A 21,967-nucleotide genomic window follows, 5' to 3' on the forward strand; every position below is an offset into this window, starting at 1 on the left:
TAAAATATAGATGTAATTAAATGATAACCAGCCATGGCTGGGTGCGGTGGCTTACGCCTGTAATCTCGGCACTTTGGGAGGCCGAGGTGGGCAGATCACCTGAGGTCGGGAGTTTGAGACCAGCCTGACCAAATGGAGAAACCCTATCTCTACTAAAACTACAAAAATTATCCGGGCCTGGTGGCACATGCCTGTGATCCCAGCTACTCGGGAGACTGAGGCAGGAAAATCGCTTGAACCCAGGAGGTGGAGGTTGCGGTGAGCCAAGATTGCACCATTGCACTGCAGCCTGGGCAACAAGAATGAAACTCCGTTTCAAAAAAAATAAAATAAAAATGTTAACCAGCCATTGTTTAAGAAGTCAAAAATCTGTAACTTCCCCAAATGCTCCTATAGGTAATCACTATTTTAGAACCTAAGATTGGTCTTTTGAGATGTTTTTCAGACTTTTGCATTCTGGCAACTGACTGACTTCACTTGAATCTGTGACTCAGGAATCAACCAGTCCTGTGGGCCCCCCACCCAGAACTGAGCACACGAGGACTAATTTTCCACACCCCTATGATTTCTTGCCCAACCAGTCAGCAGCACCCATTCCCTAGCCCCCTGCCCACCAAATTACCCATAATATTATTGCCTCTCAGTTCTCAGGAAAACTGATTTGAGTAATAAACTCCCATTTTCTGCTTAGCTAACCCTGCAATAATTAAACTCTTTCTCTACTGCAATACTGCTGTCTCAGTGAATTGGTTTTATCTGTACAGTAGGTAAGAAGAACCTATTGGGCAATTACAAGTGGGCCAAAAACTCTACCCTTGGACCATGCTAACACCACCACTTTTTTTGAATATGGGATTCAGGAAGAAATGTGAAGCTCAATTGCATGTATGGTTGTTTCTCCTTTCATAAGTATTCATGACTCCTATAGCTTACTGAATATTACATATTTGGCCATGCAGCTAAGCATAAATTTCTGTTTGCTTTAGCCCTCCCTTGAAGTGATTGCTCTCAGCTTCTTCTGAAGGTTACACTTCCCAGCCTGTGGGCTTACAGGCTGCAACCCTTTATGAGAAATAAAGCTCTCCCTTCCAAATTTATGAACTTAGTGATTCTTCAGTTGACAATTAGGTACAGGCACTTGTGTGGAAAGGAGGATGCCACGAATGGGGGCTGGGCACTGTAAAAGCATACTATAGAAGATGCCTCCAGCTGGTCATCTTTTTCTCTGTACATCATAGAGATATTTGGGATGTGTGTGTGTCTGTGTATTATATGCTGATTTCAACCCACATACCTGCCCAAACTATTCAGAAGCTGCCTTGTATCTGTTAGACCCTCATCCTGAATCTTTTTAGCGGAAAGACTTTTAAAGTATTTCCCCCAAAAGAGCATAAGGAACTTCACCCCAAAATATGACTCCTAGATATAATGAGTATTTTGAGTTAAAGGCCCTTAGAGATCAACAGATGTTGGAAAAGATTTTTCCCTTATCTACATAAAGATTGGATGGACCCTACAAGGAGAACAATTGTTTCTCGCCCCCCGCCCCTTATATCTACTTTCTTTTCGTTTATTTTTTGAGACATAGTCTCGCTCTGCCACCCAGGCTGGAGAGCAGTGGCACGATCTCGGCTCACTGCAACCTCTGCCTCCTGGGTTCAAGCAATTCTCCTGCCTCAGCCTCCTGAGTAGCTGATATTACAGGTGTGTGTCACCACATCCAGCTAATTTTTGTTTTTTGTATTTTTAGTAAAGACGGGGTTTTATCATGTTGGTCAGGCTGGTCTTGAACTCCTGACCTCAAATGATCACCTGCCTCAGCCTCCCAAAGTGCTAGGATTACAAGCATGAGCCACCTCGCCCGGCCTTTTTTTTTTTTGAGACAGAGTCTCACTCTACCACTTAGGCTGGAGTGCAGTGGTATGATCTTGGCTCACTGCAACCTCCATCTCCCTGGGTTCAAGCAATTCTCATGCCTCAGCCCCCTGAGTAGCTGGGATTACAGGCACGCACCACCACGCCCAGCTAATTTTTGTGTTTTTAGTAGAGATGGGGTTTCATCATATTGGCCACGCTGGTCTCGAACTCCTGGCCTCAAGAGATCTGCCTGCCTGGGCCTCCCAAAGTGCTGGGATTACAGGCATGAGCCACTGTGCCTGGCTTCCTCCTCTTATTATCTATTGCAGAAAAGACCAACAATGTAACCACACCTGAACAGACGCTTTCACAAGATGATGTCTCTTCGCAGACTCACTCAGACAATCATTTAGAAATTAATCTCTGCTGCCCAATCCATTCATTCTCCCTAGCAACCATTTATTGCCAATCGACAAAATTACCTGTATTCCCTGTCTCCCCCTCCACCTGAATAAGGCTATCTGGACCCCACTGGAAAGTGGGGTAAGCACTCTGTGGTTCTCCATGTTTACACATTAATACATTTGTATGCCCTTTCTCTAATCTTTTGTGAGCTGATTTTTTTGGCGAACTTTCAGAGGTCGAAAGGGAAGTTTCCCTTTGCCCCTATACCTCTTCCCTAAATAAATATGAAGTCATCTACTTATTTATTGAGATGAGAGTCTATTTGTCACCCAGGCTGGAGTGCAGTGGCATGACCTGGGCTCAAGCAATCCTCCTTCCTCAGCCTCACAAATAGCTGGGACTACAGGTGCATGCTGTCACACCGAGCTAATTATCTTTATATTTTAAAGATGGGGCCTTCCTATGTTGCCTAGGCTGGTCTTGAATTCCTGGCCTCAAATGATCCTCTCACCTTAGCATCCTCAGTAGCTGGGATTACAGGCACAAATTACCATGCCCAGCTTTGAAGTCTTTGATTTAAACTCACACCTTCTCTCTCTCTAGGCCACCCAGAAAGCTGTTCACTTGCCTCTGTGTGGAAGCATTTGATTTTTGGCTTGGAGGTTTTCCTTGGCTTTGTATCTTGCCTCATAGGCTTACCTCCTTTCTGTAAACAGCCTTTGTATCCCAGTTGAGTTCACCAGCATGGGATTGACAAAAGACAGGGAACACAGAAACACCACAGCAGAAAGCCACGTGGAATTGGAGCTCTTCAGTGGGATTTGTTTCTTCAGTAATAGGAAGCTGGCTACAAAGAGCAAGATTAGGAATAGCCTCCATATAGCAATTATTTACAAAAACTGAGCACTTTGTGCCTTGTAGCTTGATCTAGACTGGCTTGTTTTGTCATTTCTTGGGTACTTCTCTGTCTCCCTTACTGGAGTCTAAACCCCTTAAGGGCTGGGATTATATCTAATTATTTTCTCCCACAAAGTAAATTCTGCACAGCATGTGTTCAACTAACTTGCTGTCAGTGGGACCCGAACTTCCTGAACATTTAACAGCGGGCTCACACATCACTGAAAGGACTCCAGAGAAGGAAAAGACACCGTGAAGGAGGGGAGTGAGTACCTTCTGTGGCCACAGGTGCACAGAAGCTTGTCCCTCCTTTTCTTTTGTCGGTTCCCTGACATGCTCTACTCTCTGCCACCTCCAGGCCTTTTGCACACACCTGTGTGTGGCCACTGGGGAAAGGAGGAATGAAAGTAACTGTGACTCCCACTGGTTTTGCTCTATACTTGTCATTCTGGCAAAGAAATTCCAGAGCCTGCATTGTTCCTCCCACCCCTCTGAGTCATTGCAGGGTCTTTTCCATTCCGAAATTTACTCAAGAATGCCCTTGAATCCTCCTCCTTTATGTTTGATTTGGCTCATGGGTGACTCTATTTGGAATTCCATGAAGAATCTTATAAAACCTGGTAGTAGAGATGTAGTGGCTGTACTTTGCAGACAGAGACATACCCAAGAACGTCATACGCCAGTACTTCTGTCTCCGGCCCCAGGGAGTCCGGATGGCCCTTTGTCAAGTTTCACTTCACAGGATCGGCCAGCTGGGCTTGTTTTAAGTCAGCACCAAAACAGGTTAGATAAACAGGCTCCATATGTTGGGTTGAAGCCATGCCCAGTTGTTCGTCAGAACTACCTGGTTGATTTTATCTCGATTCAGAATCTGCTTTCTTCACAGCCGATTGCCTGATAGCAGAGTCTAAGGTCTCAAAATTAAATCTCAAACAGGAGACTGAAAAGCAAGCAGTCAATTTGCAAAGACTTAAATATGATATTGGGGTGGGGATGGGGCATGATGAGACTCAGAAAACAATACCCCAAAATGAAAGCCTCAGAAAGCAGCCTCAAAAGCAAGTTTTTATCTGACCTTCTGCTGCCCTCCTGTCTCTCTGTCCCATTCTCTCCCCAGGCCAGCCATAGAAACTAGAATCCCTCTTCCCCAAGGCAGGTCAGAGAAACAGAACCCCTTTTCTCTAAACCAGAAAACCTAAAAATTTTCCCTCCACCTTGCCATGTAAAAACTGGCCATAAAGAAATTACCCGACAACCTCGTTTGACTGTAGGTGGTAGGAGCCCCCATTCCAGAGAGGGTCCTGCCCCACACCCAGAAGGAAGGAGTGCTGCTCAGAGAGGCCGAGAAGTAGCTAGACAAACAAGCCTTGCTGGGTTTCCCCACTCCGCCTCACAGCATTTGATCATACTCTTTTTTGTCCAATCATATTTCTACATGGCTGTCCATACTTCGTTTTACCTAAGCACAAAAATGAACAATTTTCCCTGTATCTTTGGGTCTTCATTCTGAAGTCTCCTGTATACACATGTTAAATAAATTCGTGTGCCTTCTCCCCAATTAATCTGCCCCCTGTCAGAGATTTTCAGCAAACCTGCTGAGGGTGATGGGGATGTTTTCCCTTGGCCCCTACCAGCATATATTCCTTTTTTTTTTTTATCTGTGTGTGGGAGGGTCCTTTTGAAAATTCAAATGAAAAAGATGAGTCCCCTTAGACTTCCAAATTTGCAGTGGAATTTAAATTTATTTATTTATTTTTTTGAGACACGGTCTGACTCTGTGGCCCACGCTGAGTGCAGTGGTGCAGTCTTGGCTCACTGCAACCTCCGCCTCCCTGGCTTAGGTGGTCCTCTCACCTCAGCCTCCCGAGTACCTGGGACCACAGGCTCATGCCACCATGCCTAGCTAACTTTTTTTTTTTTTTTTTGGTAGAGGCGGGGTTTTGCCATGTTACCCAGGCTGGTCTCGAACTCCTGAGCTCAAGTGATCAATCCTCCTTGGCCTCCCAAAGTGCTGAGATTACAGGTGTGAGTCACTGCACTTGGCTCGCTCTCTTTTTCTTGCTTAACATCAGAGTAGCTTTCACACATTTTTTATTCATTCTTCAACACATTATTGTGTTTTTAGCCTAAAGACAGTGATATCAATACCTACCGTTGAGTGGAGTCTTTACAAGGCAGCTTATTTGTCTAAAGTGTCTTGGAAATCCTGTGCAAACAAATTGCTAAGAGTGTTTTCCTCAGTTATGAAAAAGGGTGATTTATTCACCCAGAACTTGTGGTTTCTTTAAGATGTTGTGTATCCTTTTTAAGATTTAAAAGGCTGCTTTTTTCTAGTAAAGTCTCGTCCCAGCTGGCATCATGGGACACGCTGATCTGGAGCTGTTATTGAATTGATGACCATTCCCATGCAGAACTATGGTGCGTTTGGTCTCCTGCTTTGTGGACAAGTATAATGGGATAACCCACAGGATTTACCCACAGGGTAAATCCAAGAAAATTCACTGCAATGTCTTGTGCTAATAGTTTAATGAAATTCACCCTCCAGCAACTTCTGACAGGGCATGGGGATTTTCTCCAGTGTCACCATACTTCAGGAGTGACTGTGTCATCCAGGTGCAGGTATTCTTGGTTGTCCTTTACCTGTTGTCTCTTCTTGTCACACATAGCTAAGAAAGCAGATGACAGGTTCATCTCTATTACATGGGGAATTACCAAGTGGTTGCCTAGCAACTCACACAGCACAGTCAACATGGTCTCTGTTGTGGAATGTAGAGTGGTTAGCTTTCTTTTCAAGAATGCATTTCCATACTTCTTTTGGGTTTCTAGAAAAGAAGGTACATTTCCTGGATTTGAGGTTAGTAAAATGGACTTTTGTATTGCTTTTTCCAGTATTTATTCTATAGTAGGCCATTATTGTAACAAACAACGATTATCTGACCAAATCATCAATATAGTAATTGTTTCACTTCAATTCAGTAAGCATCTTCTATGTGCCATATACCCTTCTAGATACTATAAGGAATTATGAGGATGCGCAAGTGTGGTCCCTGGTCTCAGGAAACCTAAAATTTAGTGTAGATGCTTATATGTTTAATAGATGTGTATAAATCACTTGTTTACGCATGCGAAACAGATAGCTATATCTGTATGTAAAATAAAGGTATCTTTATTTGGAAGAGTTCCTTTGTGTTTGATCAAAGGATTTTTTTGCTTGTATTTAGATTACTGCCTTCATAGCTTACAGCTGCAATCAGTTCAAAAAGCTGTAATCAAAAACTGTAATCACTTTTAAGACATAGCTCCTATTGGAATCTAAGTAATTAGCAGCTCTTAAACAGCTCTTGTTGGAATATGCCTTTGCTGCTGCTGATGTTATCAGCTAGGATGGTGCTGCTCAGTGTCTGCACTGCAGTCTTTCTGCATAATTGCTGCTGTGGCGTTCACAGCTCCCTGCTTCTATTTTACACATTCCAGTTTAAAAGAAGCTCCTTGTCTTTCTTTGTCTACTTTGTAACCGTGCAGCTGCCTCTCTCCCCTTAAAGAGGGACTTTGGCATGTCCCAAATCTTGCTTTAGGGAATCCTTTGATTACTTGAGCTAACTTCTTTTCCACTGGAGAGACAGTTGCTAGACATAGCCTGGGATTTGACTAGCCCCTTTCCCATGAATTGACTCAGCTGGTGAATTGTGGCATCTTCATCCTCAGGAAGGTGCCAGGGCATGGTGTGAAGTAAGAGTCCCTTGATGCAGCTGGTGCCTATTCGTTAGATTCTCCTCCTCAGTGAACTATACTGAGACTCCACTGAGGAAAGAGGAAGCTCTTGTGGATAGTTGTGCCACAGCCCCAGAATTCTCTTCCACCATTTTGGCTAGTGCTCTTTGGTTTCTCCACTTGCCTTCCCAGTCTCTGTGCAGGGCCTGCCCCTTGATTGTTTTATCGGCCGTCCAGTTCCCTTAGATCCCTTGAGAATTCGTTTGGACCTCTTGCCTTCACACAGAGCCCTTGACCTTTGCTTCCCAATACAGTGTCAGCTAGAAGGAAGGGGACAAAGGGTAGAAGGGGACTGCGTGAGACCAAACATTGTACAGACATTTTCCTCGAGCTTCCTCATTTCATCCTCATAACCACTTCTCCCTAGCTCTTCACAGCCCCATTCCACACATGAAGCTCAAAACAGTGCTACACAGATTACTCTAATGAGTACTGCCACAGTCTTCTGTCTCAAGCCAGTTTTTCACTTAGGATGAAGCCAACCAACATTTACTGTGTACTGTGTCCCTCCCAACGGTTAGGAGCACAGTAAAGCATAAGGCCCAGTCTCTTCTCTTAAGGAGTTCCCAGAACGGTTTTATAAGTGCTATAATAAAGATTTGGGAACACAAACAGGAGATCAGTTAGTTTAGGTAAAGGATGGGAGATCAGGAAGAGACACTTAGGGAGCCATTTAGATCTGGAAGGTTGGCTAACCTCTATTTACCTTTAAAAATGGACCTAGGGCCGGGCGCGGTGGCTCACGTTGTAATCCCAACACTTTGGGAGGCCGAGGCGGGCGGATCACCTGAGGTCAGGAGTTCAAGACCAGCCTGGCCAACATGGTGAAACCCCGTCACTATTAAAAATACAAAAAAAAAAAAAAAAAAAAAGTAGCTGGGCGTGGTGGCGCACACCTGTAGTCCCAGCTACTCGGGAGGCTGAGGCAGGAGAATCGCTTGAACCTGGGAGGGGGAGGTTGCAGTGAACCGAGATTGCGCCGCTGCACTCCAGCCTGGGTGACAGAGTGAGACTCCGTCTCAAAAAAAAAAAAAAAAAAAAAAAAATGGCCTAGAAAAAGCTGGGTGTTGGCGGGCATGGTGGTTCATGCCTGTAATCTCAACACTTTGGGAGGATGAGGTGGACAAATCACCTGAAGTCAGGGGTTCGAGACCAGCCTGGCCAACATGGTGAAAGCCCATCTCTACTAAAAAAATACAAAAATTAGCTGGGCTTTTTTGCAGCCACCTATAATCCCAGCTACTTGCGAGGCTGAGGCAGGAGAATCACTTGAACCCAGGAGGCGAAGTTGCAGTGAGCTGAGATCACGTCATTGCACTCCAGCCTGGGCAACAGAGCAAGACTTTGAAAAATAAAAAAAGGAAGGAAGGGGGGAGGGAGGGAAAGAAGGAAGGAAGGAAGGAAGGAAGGAAGGGAGGGAGGGAGGGAGGGAGGGAGGGAAAGAAAAGCTGGGTGCAATGGTGAATGGCTGTAGTCTGAGACCAGACTGGGCAACATAGCAAGACCTCATCTCTAAAAATAAATAATAATAAATAAAAATTAATGATGGGCCCAGAGCAGAGATCTGTTGCCTTTTGATGTTGGGAAATCTTTTATTGCTTGAATCTAAATCCTTTATGCTGCAGTTTACACCATATTTCCTCTCATTTCAACTTCAGTTAAAATAGCGAAAATCTGTGTCTGATACCCTAGTCACTCAGAGGTTTTTTAGCAAGTCATATCTGGCTCATTACCCTAACACAGAAAAGAAACTATTTTCCTGTCACCCCAAAACCCTGCAGCTAGACTTTTCTAGCTGCTGCACTGGGAACAGTTTCTAAGAGATTCCTTCTACTAGGCCTTCCCTAGAAGCAGGGAGGTAGGCAGGGCAATCAGCTAGTCGGGCAGCCTGCCCCAGATAACTGCACTTGGAAAGAGTCTGCGTTGTGAGCATTTCTCATGGTATCTTGACTGAAGACAGAATTTTTGAAGTTAAATGACATATAAAAGACAGGAATAAAGTACAGGGTCTCACAACATCCCGTACGAGATTTTTACCAGCCTATGGGTCATAGTAACCAAAGAGGTCATATTGACATCCAGACCTAAATTTAATTAGCTCTGGTCTCCTACTGAAGGTCTATAGAACTTGCTAGTCATCCCTTGCCCTGCTAACTCACCCTCAGTTATTTCTGGGAGACCCCCAAAGTATCTCCTATAGGTTCATAGGCAAACCCGCTATGTTCTTCCACTTCAGCCTCCCCATTCATGGTCTGCTATTCACAAGCTCCTTAAACGTGGGTACCTCATCAGTGTCTGTGGCCTCCATAAGAACATTGTTCTTGTAGTGGTCACTCCTGTTGCCCTGCTGGGAGCAGCGTTCTCTCCCTTCTCTCCTGAGGCCACTCTAAGCCAGCAAGTCACCAAAGTGGAGGGTGGGATAGGGCAGCAGGGACCTCTCACAGACTGGCTGCACTTTGTTAAGTGCGTTTTGAAGCAAAGTTGCATATATCTTTAATTGCACAAAGCCTCACACAGTTACTCCTCTTTCCATTTATCGCCCTTCATGCTTCCCTCCCTAGGGCTGGAAATGAGCCTCTCAAGCCATCATAGAAGATAATAGCTCATCAATACCTTCCAGTACCCTTATCTTTCTCCCCAGAGAGCTCTGAACCCAAACAAAACAACTTTCACAAAACCAAACAAATAAAACTCAAAACCCTCTTCAATTCAAAATAGCAAAAGTATGTCAATTGTTGCAAATACTTACAAATACTTGGGTGGACAGAAGTGAGAAGGTTGGTGATGTTTTGTATGCTCCGTCCCATAATTCATAAAACCCAGGAATAGTGGGGATTTCTCGTATAACCTGAAAAGGAAGTCAACTTATTTGCATAAGAAACATAATGCATGAAAGCTCCCATGTCATTGGCAATCTGTGAGAATGCAATCCTGGGAGAAATCTGCAATGGTTGTAGTCCAAAATTTAACAGTGCTTTGTCAAATACACTTCTTGCTATACAAGAATTTTCTCTGTAGGCTCTAAGAAACATCCACTGCACCCTACTCCAAAATAAACACACAGAAATTAAACTCTTTCAATCCAGATAATGCAAAAGACAAAGATAGAAATGGGATTGCCCTAAAAGTAGACTTCACAGTATGGTGGACAGAGCTCAGGATGTGGCTTTAAAGGTCTTAGTTGAATCCAGGCCCTGCCACTTACAAGTTGGAATCCCCTGAGAAAGTCCCTTTCCCGCCAGGCGCGGTGGCTCACGCCTGTAATCCCAGCACTTTGGGAGGCCAAGGCAGGCAGATCACGAGGTCAGGAGTTCGAGACCAGCCTGACCAACATGGTGAAACCCCATCTCTACTAAAAATACAAAAATTAGCCAGGCATGGTGGCACATGCCTGTAATCCCAGCTACTCAGGAGGCTGAGGTAGGAGAATAGCTTGAACCCGGGAGGCAGAGGTTGCAGCGAGCTGAGATCGCACCACTGCACTCCAGCCTGGTCGACAGAGCAAGACTTCCTCTCAAAACAGCAACAACAACAACAACAACAACAACAAGCCAACAAAAAACCTGTAAAAACTTGCTTTTGTGGTCTAAGTATATTCTTAGTTTAAAACCAAAATGTTTTGTTACCACTGCTATTTGTTCAAACATCCCTGTTTCAACATTAGCTTTGGCCATAGAGGGTATCTGGGACCAGAAACACAGGATCTCTGTTAAAAGAACACGAAACATCACTTCCACATGACCTGCAATTTCTAGAATGGAGAGAAAGCTTCAATAAACATTCCATGATAGCATGCAACAAAGGCAAGTAAAGGCTGTAATAGAACATTGGCATGGTGTTCTTAAAAGAATAATATTATTTGTCCTGTATTTAGCCAACACAAGGATGTGTTGCTCTTGTTTTCTCATGGTGGGAGATATGAAGTTATGAAGAGATAGTTACTGGATCGAAATAGGAGGAAATGATGCCAGACAGCTAGAAAAAAATATTGGTGTGCATTGATTACACAATAAACAAGTAAATACATAAGGAGCTCTTCTTTACCATTATTCTAAATCTTCAGTGATAAATCACTATACTTCACAAGGATCTATGAATTTTGCAACATATTACTTTTAAATTAATTTGTTTATTTTTTATTTTTATTTATTTTTTTGAGACAGAGTCTCAAAAAAAACAAGAAAATGCTATGGAGAAGGGCAGCATCGGGGGGCAAAGATAAAGCCAAGTCCTGGTGATATTGTTTGAATCCCTGGATCAAGCTTGGCCTGAACCAGCACAATGCCTAATCCCTGGTCTGCTCAGTTATATGAAACAGCATCCCAATTTAAAGTCATTTAGAGGTGAATTTTCTGTCACTTAGTGCAACCAAGAGAGCAGTAACTGATGCGAAGGCCACATAGACTTGGCTTTTTTTTTCCTTTTTTTTTTTTTTCCTGAAGTATAAATTCCCTTAGCATCTGTGTGGCCCAGCACTACCCTGGATATCCTTAGCTGTCTGGTCACAAATGGGGAGTGCTACTTGGCGGTGATTCTCAACCAGGGGTGATTTTGCCCCCAATGGACAGTTAGCAATATCTAGAGACAGTTTTGATTGTCATGGGGTTGGGGGAAGCGCTACTGGCATCTTGTGGATAGAGGCCAGGGATAGTCCAAAATATCCTACAATGTACAGGGCAGCCCCTGCAACGAAGAATAATCCAGCCCAAAATGTCATTAGTGCTCTGTAGATTGTTTTGGCTGCTGTAACAAAATACCTTAGACTGGGTAATTTATAAACAGTGGAAATTTATCATTCACAGTTCTGGAGACTGGAAAGTCCAAAGTCAAGGCGCCAGCAGATTCAGTGTCTGGTAAGGGCTCATTCCTCATAGATGGCGCCTTCTCTGTGTCCTGGTATGGCAGAAAGGGTCAACAAGCTCCTTCAGGCCTCTTTTATAAAAGTTTTAATCCCATTCATGAGGGGAGAGCCCTCATGACCTAATCATGTGGCAGGCAGATCGTCTAAGGTCAGGAGTTTGAGACCAGCCTGGCCAATGTAGAGAAACCCTGTCTACTAAAAATACAACAACAAAAAAAACGGGCTGTGGTAGCTCACACCTGTAGTCCCAGCTACTCGGGAGACTGAGGCAGGAGAATTGCTTGAACCTGGGAGTTGGAAGTTGCAATGAGCCGAGATCGCACTACTGCACTCTAACCTGGATGACAGAGCAAGACTCTGTCTCAATAAATAAATAAATAAATAAATAAATAAATAAATAAATAGTAAATAAAATAAAGAGGGTTAGGAGTCTTCTGTCCTATAGGCTGTGAACAACTAAGCTTGTTTAGGTCCTGAAATGTCACTGTCATTGTCAGCATGATAAATGCTTTGTGCTATAATAATACAGAGAATCAGGATGTCTATTCCCCAAAGCCTTTGTGATGGAGAAGGTGGGCTTTCCAGAGGCTCTGACTGTGGAATGTGTCTAGAATCCTCTGCATGTTTTCCAGGTTCACCTCCACACCCTCACCTCTGCTCAGCCGGGTCCTTGCTAGGAGCTGGAACGTGCCTAGTGGGTCTCTGATCACAGCCCCATGCTCCACAGACCCCGGACTCTCCACAGCCCCAGCTCCTGCCTTGTCCTGGTTCCTTCTACCAAGGGGCACCCTTCTTTACAAAGCCGGACTCTTTTCTATTTTTATTTTTTGAGATAGGGTCTTGCTCTATCACCCAGGCTGGAGTGCAATAAATAGTGCAATCACAGCTCACTATAGCCTCCACTGCCTGGGCTTAAGTAATCCTCCTGCCTCAGCCTCCTGAGTAGCAAGGACCACAGACGCACAACAACACTCCAAGCTAATTTTTTAAAACTATTTGTAGGGATGAGGTCTCACTATGCTGCCCAGGCTGGTCTCAAGCTCCAGGCCTCAAGCGATCCTCCTGCCTTAGCCTCCCAAAGTGCTGGGATTACAGGAGTGAGCCACTATGCCTGACCCAAGCCTGACTCTTAAAAAAGGACAGAGCTAGTACCAAGCTTGTGCAAGGACAGTGAGAGAGGGGAGACTCAGTAATTATTTTCCCCCAATAATTAATAAGACATTTAAAGGACTTATCAGATCACCACAGCTCCATCATCCCTGGGGAACTGTTTGGTTTAGCAGAACTGTTTCCACTGTGCCCCCTTTCACTTTCTTCTTTCCTTGCCCAGACCCCTCCCCCACTCAGTTGATGTTGCGCAAAGCTTTCAAAAAAACAAGTTTTGTTCCCAGGTCAGCTATATCCTCCCAGGAAGTTTCCCCATCCCAGGGTGAAGTCAGGCCAACACAAGGTGAAGAGTTCGGAGGGTGGGTGGCGGGGGCAGGGGTGTTTTGCGCGGGACAAGGAGTTCTATTTTGTTGTTGTTATTCTTTGTGTCATTTCCAGAGAGATAGGAAGGAAAACATAGTAAACATTCTTCAATTCTGCACAAAAGCCGAGAAGGGATTTTCTTCAGGAACCTCCCTCTGGGTCAAGGCTCTGCCATGGCGGGGAGGCAGAGGGTGGGGGGTTAAGAAATATAAGGCCCAGTTCCCCGTGGAGGCGGGGGTTCGGTGAAACCAATGCCTTGAATGTGAGATGGAACCAACATGTAACTCAGTTTGCTTTGGCTCTCACTGTGCATTTGAGCGAAAGCAAGGGAAGCACTTCCTGTTCCCCTGGCTGAAAGCTCAGCTGACCCCGAGGCTCTTCTGGTCATGCTTAGGTATGTGCGTTTTATGTCACAAAATCCAATATCGACTTAGAGATTTAAAGTAGCCAGTCAAAGATATTAAATGACACTTGCATTTTTCTTCAAAGAGAAATCTTCCTCCTGCCCTAGTTAAGGCCTTAGTTGGGGGCTGCCAGCTGCCAGGGACTGGGCATGGTGAGCTTTTGTCTATTCTCTCCTGAATACCCCTCTCCCCACTTGCTGGTTGCTTTCAGAGTCTAAATGGAGGTGATGGGTGAGGATGCAGGGAAGCAGGAGGGGAGCAGGGGAATAGGGCCGTTTTTACTTGACTGTATGATTGCCAGCTCTCTGGGTGTGGCAGATGGTGAAAGCTCTTTCTGGAGGGTTCCCTGTGTTCTTCAGAAGTTCCCATCTCAGCCAGGTGCAGTGGCTCATGCCTGTAATCCCAGCACTTTGGAAGGCGGAGGCGGGCAGATCACTGGAGCCCAGGAGTTCTAGACCAGCCTGAACAATATGGCGAAACCCCGTCTCTACCAAAAATACGAAAATTAGCTGGGCGTGGTGGTGCACACCTGTAGTCCCTGAGAGGCTGAGGCAGGAGGATCACTTGAACCCAGGAGGCAGAGGTTGCAGTGAGCCAAGAATGCGCCACTGGACTCCAGCTTGGGCAACAGAGCAAGAAACCCTGTCTAAAAAAAAAAAAAGAAAAAAAAAAAAATTCCCATCTCTGAGGTTCTCTCCTGAAATTCCCTGTTCTATACCTCCATTTCAGGTACGGCTATGACTCCGTCTTCAACCCCCAGAAATCCAGCATCCTCTTGCAACTTCTTCCTGCTGACATCCCTTTGCCCTTCTTGGAGGCCCTACAGGACTTAAAATGACCCCCCCCCACCTTGGCCCTCTCTCCTGCCATGGTCCAGTCTGATCCACATCTGGCCCATGGGAATAACTCACACAGCCCCTTCACTCATCCTAATGCAGTCCCTCCTGGCACAGTCCCATGGGGGCCCACAGCTCCAAGTGGCTGCATGGAAGCCTCCATCACTGGGCTTGAGTCGAAGGTGGTACCTTCAGCTCCTCGGTGGGGTAGCTTACAGCATAGCTTTGCCCTCTCTGGAAGTTTCTATTCCCAAACTCTCCCCATTCTTCACACTCTTTATATTCTTGGTAGGCTGAGGGCCCTGAGTGCTATGCAAGTGGTTCCCCATTATTTCCTTTGTAAATACTACATATGGGAGTCTGTCTCACGTTCAGTTTGCTATCTGATATTGTGGTAGCCTGCTTCCACGATGGCCCCTAATTGTCACCACCTCCTGGTGTTCACATGGTTGTGTCTCCTCCCTTCCTTAACAGGGCCGACCCTTGTAGCCACTTGCTATTGCAGAGCTGATGGCATGCATCTTCTGAGGCTAGGTCATTGTTGTGTGTTGAATGATGTCCCCCCAGAAGATACGTTGCAGCCCTAACCCCTAGGGCCTATAAATGTGACCTTTTCTGGAAATAGTCTTCGCAGCTGTCATCAAGGGTTGTTCTTGACTAGAGTGGGCCCTACATCCACTGACTGGTATCCTCATAAGGAGAGAGAGACACAGAGTAGACAGACACAAGGGAGAAGGCCATGTGAAGATGGAGACGGAGATTGGAATGATACAGCCACAAGCCAAGAAACATCTGCAGCCATCAGCAGCTGGAAGAGGCAAGGAATTATTTATTCTTTCCCACTTATTCTTTCACCAATGAGCACCTTCCATGTGCCACTGTTCTGATCCTGCTGACAGCGTGGTTTCAGACTTCTGGCCTCCAGAATTGTGAGAGTAAATTTCTATTGTTTTAAGTCATCTTGCTTGTGGTACTTTGTTACAGCAGCCATGTGGATCTAATATAGTCATAAGAGAGACATTATGACCTCCTCCCTGCTCTCTCTTGAACCACTCATTCTGGGAGAAGTTAGCTGCCATGTCCTGAAGCTACTCAGGGAGGTCTATGGAGAGGTCCACGTGGCAAGGAACTGAGGCCTCCTGCCAATAGCCAGCACCATCTTGCCAGCCTTGTGAGTGTGCTATCTTAGAAGCACATTATACGGCCCCAGTCAAGCCTTCAGATGAGTGCATCACAACTTGACATCTTGACTGCAACCTCATGAGAAACCCTAAGCCAGAACACCCAGCTAAGCCACTCCCCAGTTCCTGACCAAAAGAAACTATGAGATAATAAATGTTTATTATTGTTTTAAGCTACTAAATTTTGAGGTAATCTGTTATGTATCAATAGATAACTAATACTAATATCTGTCGTATTGGGGCCTCACTGTAACTTAGAACAGAAAGAGTTCTGTATTATTATTCTTTTTTTTTTTTTTTTTTTTTGAGATGGAGTCGCGCTCTGTTGCCCAGGCTGGAGTGCAGTGGCCAGATATCAGCTCACTGCAAGCTCTGCCTCCCGGGTTTATGCCATTCTCCTGCCTCAGCCTCCTGAGTAGCTGGGACTACAGGCGCCCGCCACCTCGCCTGGCTAGTTTTTTGTATTTTTTAGTAGAGACGGTGTTTCACCGCGTTAGCCAGGATGGTCTCGATCTCCTGACCTCGTAATCCGCCCGTCTTGGCCTCCCAAAGTGCTGGGATTACAGGCTTGAGCCACCGCGCCCAGCCTCCATATTATAATTCTTAAACGTTATTTGGAATGGTTAGGGGCCTCAATGCTAGTCTCTCTGGGGATATTTCCAGCAATGGGCCCCACGGCCATTTATAGTGAGTTGTCCCACTTACTCTTTCATCAGTGAGCACCTTCCATGTGTCAGATGCTATATTAGAGACTGGGGCTATAGAAATGAACAGTCTTTTGGGAGGCCCAGACAGGGGGATCACCTGAGGTCAGGAGTTCAAGACCAGTCTGACCAACATGTGGAAACCCCATCTCTACCAAAAAAAAAATACAAAATTAGTTGGGTGTGGTGGCACATGCCTGTAATCCCAGCTACTTGGGAGGCTGAGGCAGGAGAAACCTGAGAGGCAGAGGTTGCGGTAAGCCAAGATTACACCATTGCACTCCAGCCTGGGCAACAAGCGTGAAATTCTATCTCAAAAAAAGAAAAAAAAAGAAATGAACAGCCCTCTTCTTAATCTCTTAACTGGTGGTCATTATGGTCTCTGCCAGTGGAGCACAATGGGCAAGAAGGACAGCACTGCTTTGCAGAGAAGGGAAAAGAGAGACATCACTGAGGCACTGAGAAGAGAAGCATTCAGTGGTGTGACCCTGAAGAGGCAAGAAGAGGACCAAGTTCAAGAGTCTGCAAGAACAGTGGGAGGTAGAGCTGGAACTAGGATCCAGACACCCCATTTCTAGTCTTGAATTTGTGCTTCCTGAACTACACAGAGGCTGGCTCATGGTACCAGGGTCTCTGAAGATACCTGGAGGCATGGACTTGAATCCTGCTGGGATACTACTCTTTGGATAATAATTTCTCTATCGAAAGGCAGGGTACAGAGTCTTGGAATCTTGTTTCTGCTCTGCCATCTTAGCTAAATAACTCCCTTTGGAGATCCTTTGAACCCTGATATATCAGCAAACCCCTCTGAAACATCATAAGCCTCAGGAAAAGAAGGCTGGCCTTCTCCTCCATCTGAATCCTAGCCCTTCTTTTTTTGAGACGGAGTTTCACTCTTGTTGCCCAGGCTGGAGTGCAATGGCGTGATCTTGGCTCACCGCAACCTCTTCCTCCTGGGTTCAAGCGATTCTCCTGCCTCAGCCTCCAGAGTAGCTGGAATTACAGGCATGCAAAACCATGCTCTGCTAATTTTGCATTTTAAGTAGAGATGGGGTTTCTCCGTGTTGGTCAGGCTGGTCTTGAACTCTCGACCTCAGATAATCCACCCGCCTCTGGCCCTTCTTAGTAGTGGTGTTTTCTAAACAGGTTAGATCAGAATTTGACACCTACTGAAATCTCCAGGGTGGCCCCTCCCAAGGTCAAATTGCACATCTTGCCGATGAGAAGAGCCTTCACTTCTTGAGCATCTACTCAGCAGCAAGTGATTTCTCTAATCTTCACAACACCCTCTCAAGGCAAGGGATCATGCACCACACTTGGCAATCTAGGAAAGTGAAGTTCAAGAACAAGCCCCAGGACACATGGCTAGTGGCAGCGAGGCACAGAGCTGGAACTCCAACCCAGGCCTGTCTAACCCTAAATCTCCTCCTATCCACCCTCCTTGCTGCCACAGAGGGTGACTCAGAGGTACTCAGTCTGGGGAATTCAAGCCAGTATCCCAGGAAGTGGAATTTTCTCCAGTGTCCTAGGAAGGAGGGATTACCATGGCATGGGGTGGGCCAGGTAGACACAAGAGGCAGTGAAGTTGCATAAAGTGGTGATTAAAGAGAATGGAATCTGCTGTGGTTTGGATATGGTTGTGTCCACCTAAACTCATGCTGAAATTTGACCCTCAGTGTGGGGGTGTTGGGAGGTGGGGCGTAGTGGGAGGTGTCTGGGTCATGGGGGCAGATCTGTCAGGAATGGCTTGGTGCCATTCTCGCAGTGGAGAGTGAGTTTTCACCCTGGCAAGGCTGGATTCTTGTAGGAATGGATTTGTTCCCAAGACAGTGGGTTGTTATAAAGCCAGGATGCCCCTTGGGTTTTCCCTTCTTTGCAAGTGTTCACTCTCCCTTTGACCTTCTGTATGTTGCAGCTCTCACCAGAGGCTGAGCAGATGCTGATGCCATGCTTCTTGATTTTCCCAGCCAACAGAATTGTGAACTGAATAAACCTCTCTTCTTTACAAATTACCCAGTCTCAGGTATCCTGTTATGGCAACACAAAATGGACTAAAACAGGTGGGTGACAGAATGTCCAGGTTTGTAACCTAGCTTTTCCTTGTGCACCATATCTCAGGTTCTTCATCTGAAAATTGGGGATAAGAGCATGTACCTCCTTGGGTTTTGGGGAAGATTAAATGAGATAATGCATGTGAAATTCATGGCAAGAGTAAACTGCCCATTACATTTTTCTGCTATTAACATTGCTATTGACATTACTTTCCCTCCATGGCCACTAGACTCTTGTATCAGGCAAATATTTGAAGAGAGACAAATTTAAACGAAATAGATGTAACTTGGAGGATGATGGCAGAGAAATCTGTGGCTTCATGGTTTTTTTGTTTTGTTTTGTTTTTTGAGACAGAGTCTTGCACTGTTGCCCAGGCTGGAGTGCAGTGGCGTGATCTTGGCTCACTGCAACCTCCGCCTCCTGGGTTAAAGCGATTCTCCTTCCTCAGCCTCCCTAGTAGCTGGGATTACAGGTGCCCGCCACCACGCCCGGCTAATTTTTTGTATTTTTATAGAGACAGGGTTTCACTATGTTGGCCAGGCTGGTCTCGAACTCCTGACCTCGTGATCCACCCGCCTTGGCCCTCCAAAGTGCTGGGATTACAGGCATAAGCCACCTCACCCGGCCTTGAAGTTTGTTTTTCTATTTTTTTTTTTTTTTTTTCCAGCTCTAAGACAGCTCCCTGTGTAAGATGACGAGCGTGATTAATTGCAATCAGCTCCTCTCCATGTAATGAGGGAAGTTGGATGTCATCTTGCGGCTTCTGTGCAAGTTGATGCAGTTATCTATTGTGTCCACAGGATGTCGCTATCAATCACGCTTCGACTGAGTACAGCCAAACCAGGATACTCAGGGAATTGGAACCTGTTATCAGACTTCCATTTAGTACAGACACAGCGCCAGGGGGCTGAGCATTCTTCGGCAACACCCTTTGGACCCCTTCTCTACACCAATGCTGTGTGACCTGAAGGGCTGGGGACATGAAGGAGCAGCTCAGCTAAGGTGACCCAGATGGTTGGGCTCGGAGCTGGAAGAACACTGTGGTCTCCTACCTCCCAATTCCTGCATCTGTCCTGCTTGTAAGAGGCTTGCCAAGAACAGGAGCTCTTGTTTGTAGGTCTCTAGGGATGGCCACCGCAGGGAGTGTGATTTGAAGATGGGTTCGGGGTGACATCACAGGCCCCCTTTAGGCTCTGCTGGTTGCAGGCCAGCTCTCTGGGGTGCCTTTCTGATGGCTGCTATTTTAAAGGCAGATAGGTTGACATTAACAACTTTTATCATTCAACTAGCAAGGGCTCAGGACGGGCAGCCCCCTTCTGGGAATGTGCCTAACTCCTGCCCCAGAATGGAGGAGTCTCTGTGGCTCTAGGGGAGCTGGCCTTCTGTGGAGTCTGAGCAATGTACTGCACAGGGAGAAGACGCTGCCAGCTGATACCAGTGTCTCTATGCAGAGACATTTCCAGGACACCACGTTAAGCAGCAGAGACACAGGAAGTCAAGGCCCATGTGCTCTGGTGTGGACGTGTGCCTCCTGTGCCTCAGTGGCATCATCTGTACCATGGGAGGTGTGTAATGAGGGGTGTGATCACGACTGCAAGTGCACGTACATAGTAGATGTCCAGGAAGTGCCAGTCCCCATCTCCTTCCCAGTTTCTTCAGAGCCTTCTGGAAGGCACTGGCATAGCCCAGTCCTGAGGCATTGCTTTTTCTTTCATGGATGATCAGGAGCTTCTGTGATTTCTTCCCCCTCACTCTTCATTTTGCCAAGATGTCGCCCATAGTAACCTCAGCAGTGGAGCGGGGATTCTGCACTGTTCCACTGCCCGGGGCTGCACATCCACATGAGCGGGGCCGACCCGTCCCAGAACGCTTTGCCCTCGGAAGGCAGCATCACCTGCAGGGGCAATGCTGTGGACAGCTCTGGCATGTCCTCCAGGGCCCTGGCATGGTCAGTGAGAAAAGGCCCCCAGGCATGGGCTTCTCCCATCAGTCAGGTTCAGAAGGCTTCCTGGGGTAAGTAGAGACGCTCCCTACCCAACTGAGTTGTTAAAATGACAGGAGGGAGAGGGGAAGGTCTGGGCCTGTGGCACTGTGATTTTTTTTTCTTTCTTTCTTTTTTTTTTTTGGAGACTCGTTGGGGTAGAAATGAGGACAGGAAGAAGTACAATCCGTCTGAGATTGGTTTATTTTTATTGCTTTTTAAAATCATGTGACTAATTGGTGTTCATTGAAAAAGAGAAAACAAAAATAAGCCAAGAGAAGACAGCAAAAATAGTCTGTTAACATCTTGGCAAATATCCTTTTTCTCTGCATAGAAACAGAGAATACTTTTGTTTCACTTATAAAATGTTTCTTGCTGTACACAGCTTTATAACCTGCTTTTTTCTTAATGGAACAATATACTAGGACATGTTTTCAGGCCAACAGATAAATATACTTCACTTGCACTGATGCTATTGGCACCATGGTGTTCTGGTGGTTGGTAATTTACCCTGTCATTCTGTCTCCCTTTACTCAGTGGCAAAAATGACCTGGGCACCTGCCCCTGGGCCTGGGCTGGACATCGGTCCTTGGCAGATGGGGAAGGTTGGTGACCAGCAAGGCACAGAATAAGGACACATGGTCCCAGCAGACCCTTGGGATCACCTTGACCACTTGGACGTTGGAGTGAGAGGGGACAGGAGAACAGAGGGCAATGCCACATGGAGGGGAGGGTGCAGATGGCTGGTGGCTGGAACTCCGGGAGGCTGAGCAGTGGGGGTGGCAGGAGAGAACTGGCTCCTTCTAGATAGGGGAATATCGTGGTTAGGGTTCTGGGGTCAGATTGGATCTGGGCTCTGTCACCTACTAGCTGAGGAATAAATAATTGAGCCTTGGGGCCGGGCGCGGTGGCTCATGCCTGTAATCCCAGCACTTTGGGAGGTCAAGGCGGACGGATCACCTGAGGTCGGGAGTTCAAGACCAGCCTGACCAACATGGAGAAACCCCATCTCTACTAAAAATACACAATTATTAGCCGGGGTGGTGGCGCATACCTGTAATCCCAGCTACTTGGGAGGCTGAGGCAGGAGAATCACTTGAACCTGGGAGGCAGAGGTTGTAGTGAGCCGAGATCACGCCATTGCTCTCCAGCCTGGGCAACAAGAGCGAAACTCCATCTCAAAAATAAAATAAAATAAAATAAATAAATAATTGAGCCTTGGATCATCACCTATAAAACTAATAATAGATCAGATTGATGTGCCAGGATTAAATGAAAGAATCTACAAGCTATAAAAAGTGCTGCGTGGCAGCTGCCTTTAAACTTATTCTTACCATTGACTTTGTTATTGTTGTTGCTGCATTTCCAGGTAATGCAGAAGGGCTTCCCTCTTCCCTAGCCCATCCCTCTTTCTCATTTCTCTCACATTCCTGCTTCCTTTCTCTTCCTTTTCCCCTGCAAGAGCTTTGGCTCTGGGAGCAGTGGCAGGAGGGAGGGAAGAGGCTGCAGCCGCTACAGCCTCATGCCACATGGGGGCAGCAAGGCCCT

General features: G+C 46.1%; 1 long non-coding RNA gene across 4 annotated transcripts in view; it reads left to right on the top strand.

The window, feature by feature from the left end:
* Positions 1-21,967, top strand: part of LOC139364237 (uncharacterized) — a 243,051-nt gene that overhangs the window by 5,898 nt on the left and 215,186 nt on the right. For all 4 annotated transcript variants that reach the window (XR_011625692.1, XR_011625690.1, XR_011625691.1 and 1 more), the window contains exons 2-4: positions 14,395-15,318; positions 18,302-18,446; positions 19,239-20,451. This is a non-coding gene — a long non-coding RNA (uncharacterized lncRNA). The remainder of the gene's footprint in view (positions 1-14,394; positions 15,319-18,301; positions 18,447-19,238; positions 20,452-21,967) is intronic.

Source organism: Macaca nemestrina, chromosome 7 (assembly GCF_043159975.1).
Source record: "Macaca nemestrina isolate mMacNem1 chromosome 7, mMacNem.hap1, whole genome shotgun sequence".
Taxonomy (NCBI): domain Eukaryota; kingdom Metazoa; phylum Chordata; class Mammalia; order Primates; family Cercopithecidae; genus Macaca; species Macaca nemestrina.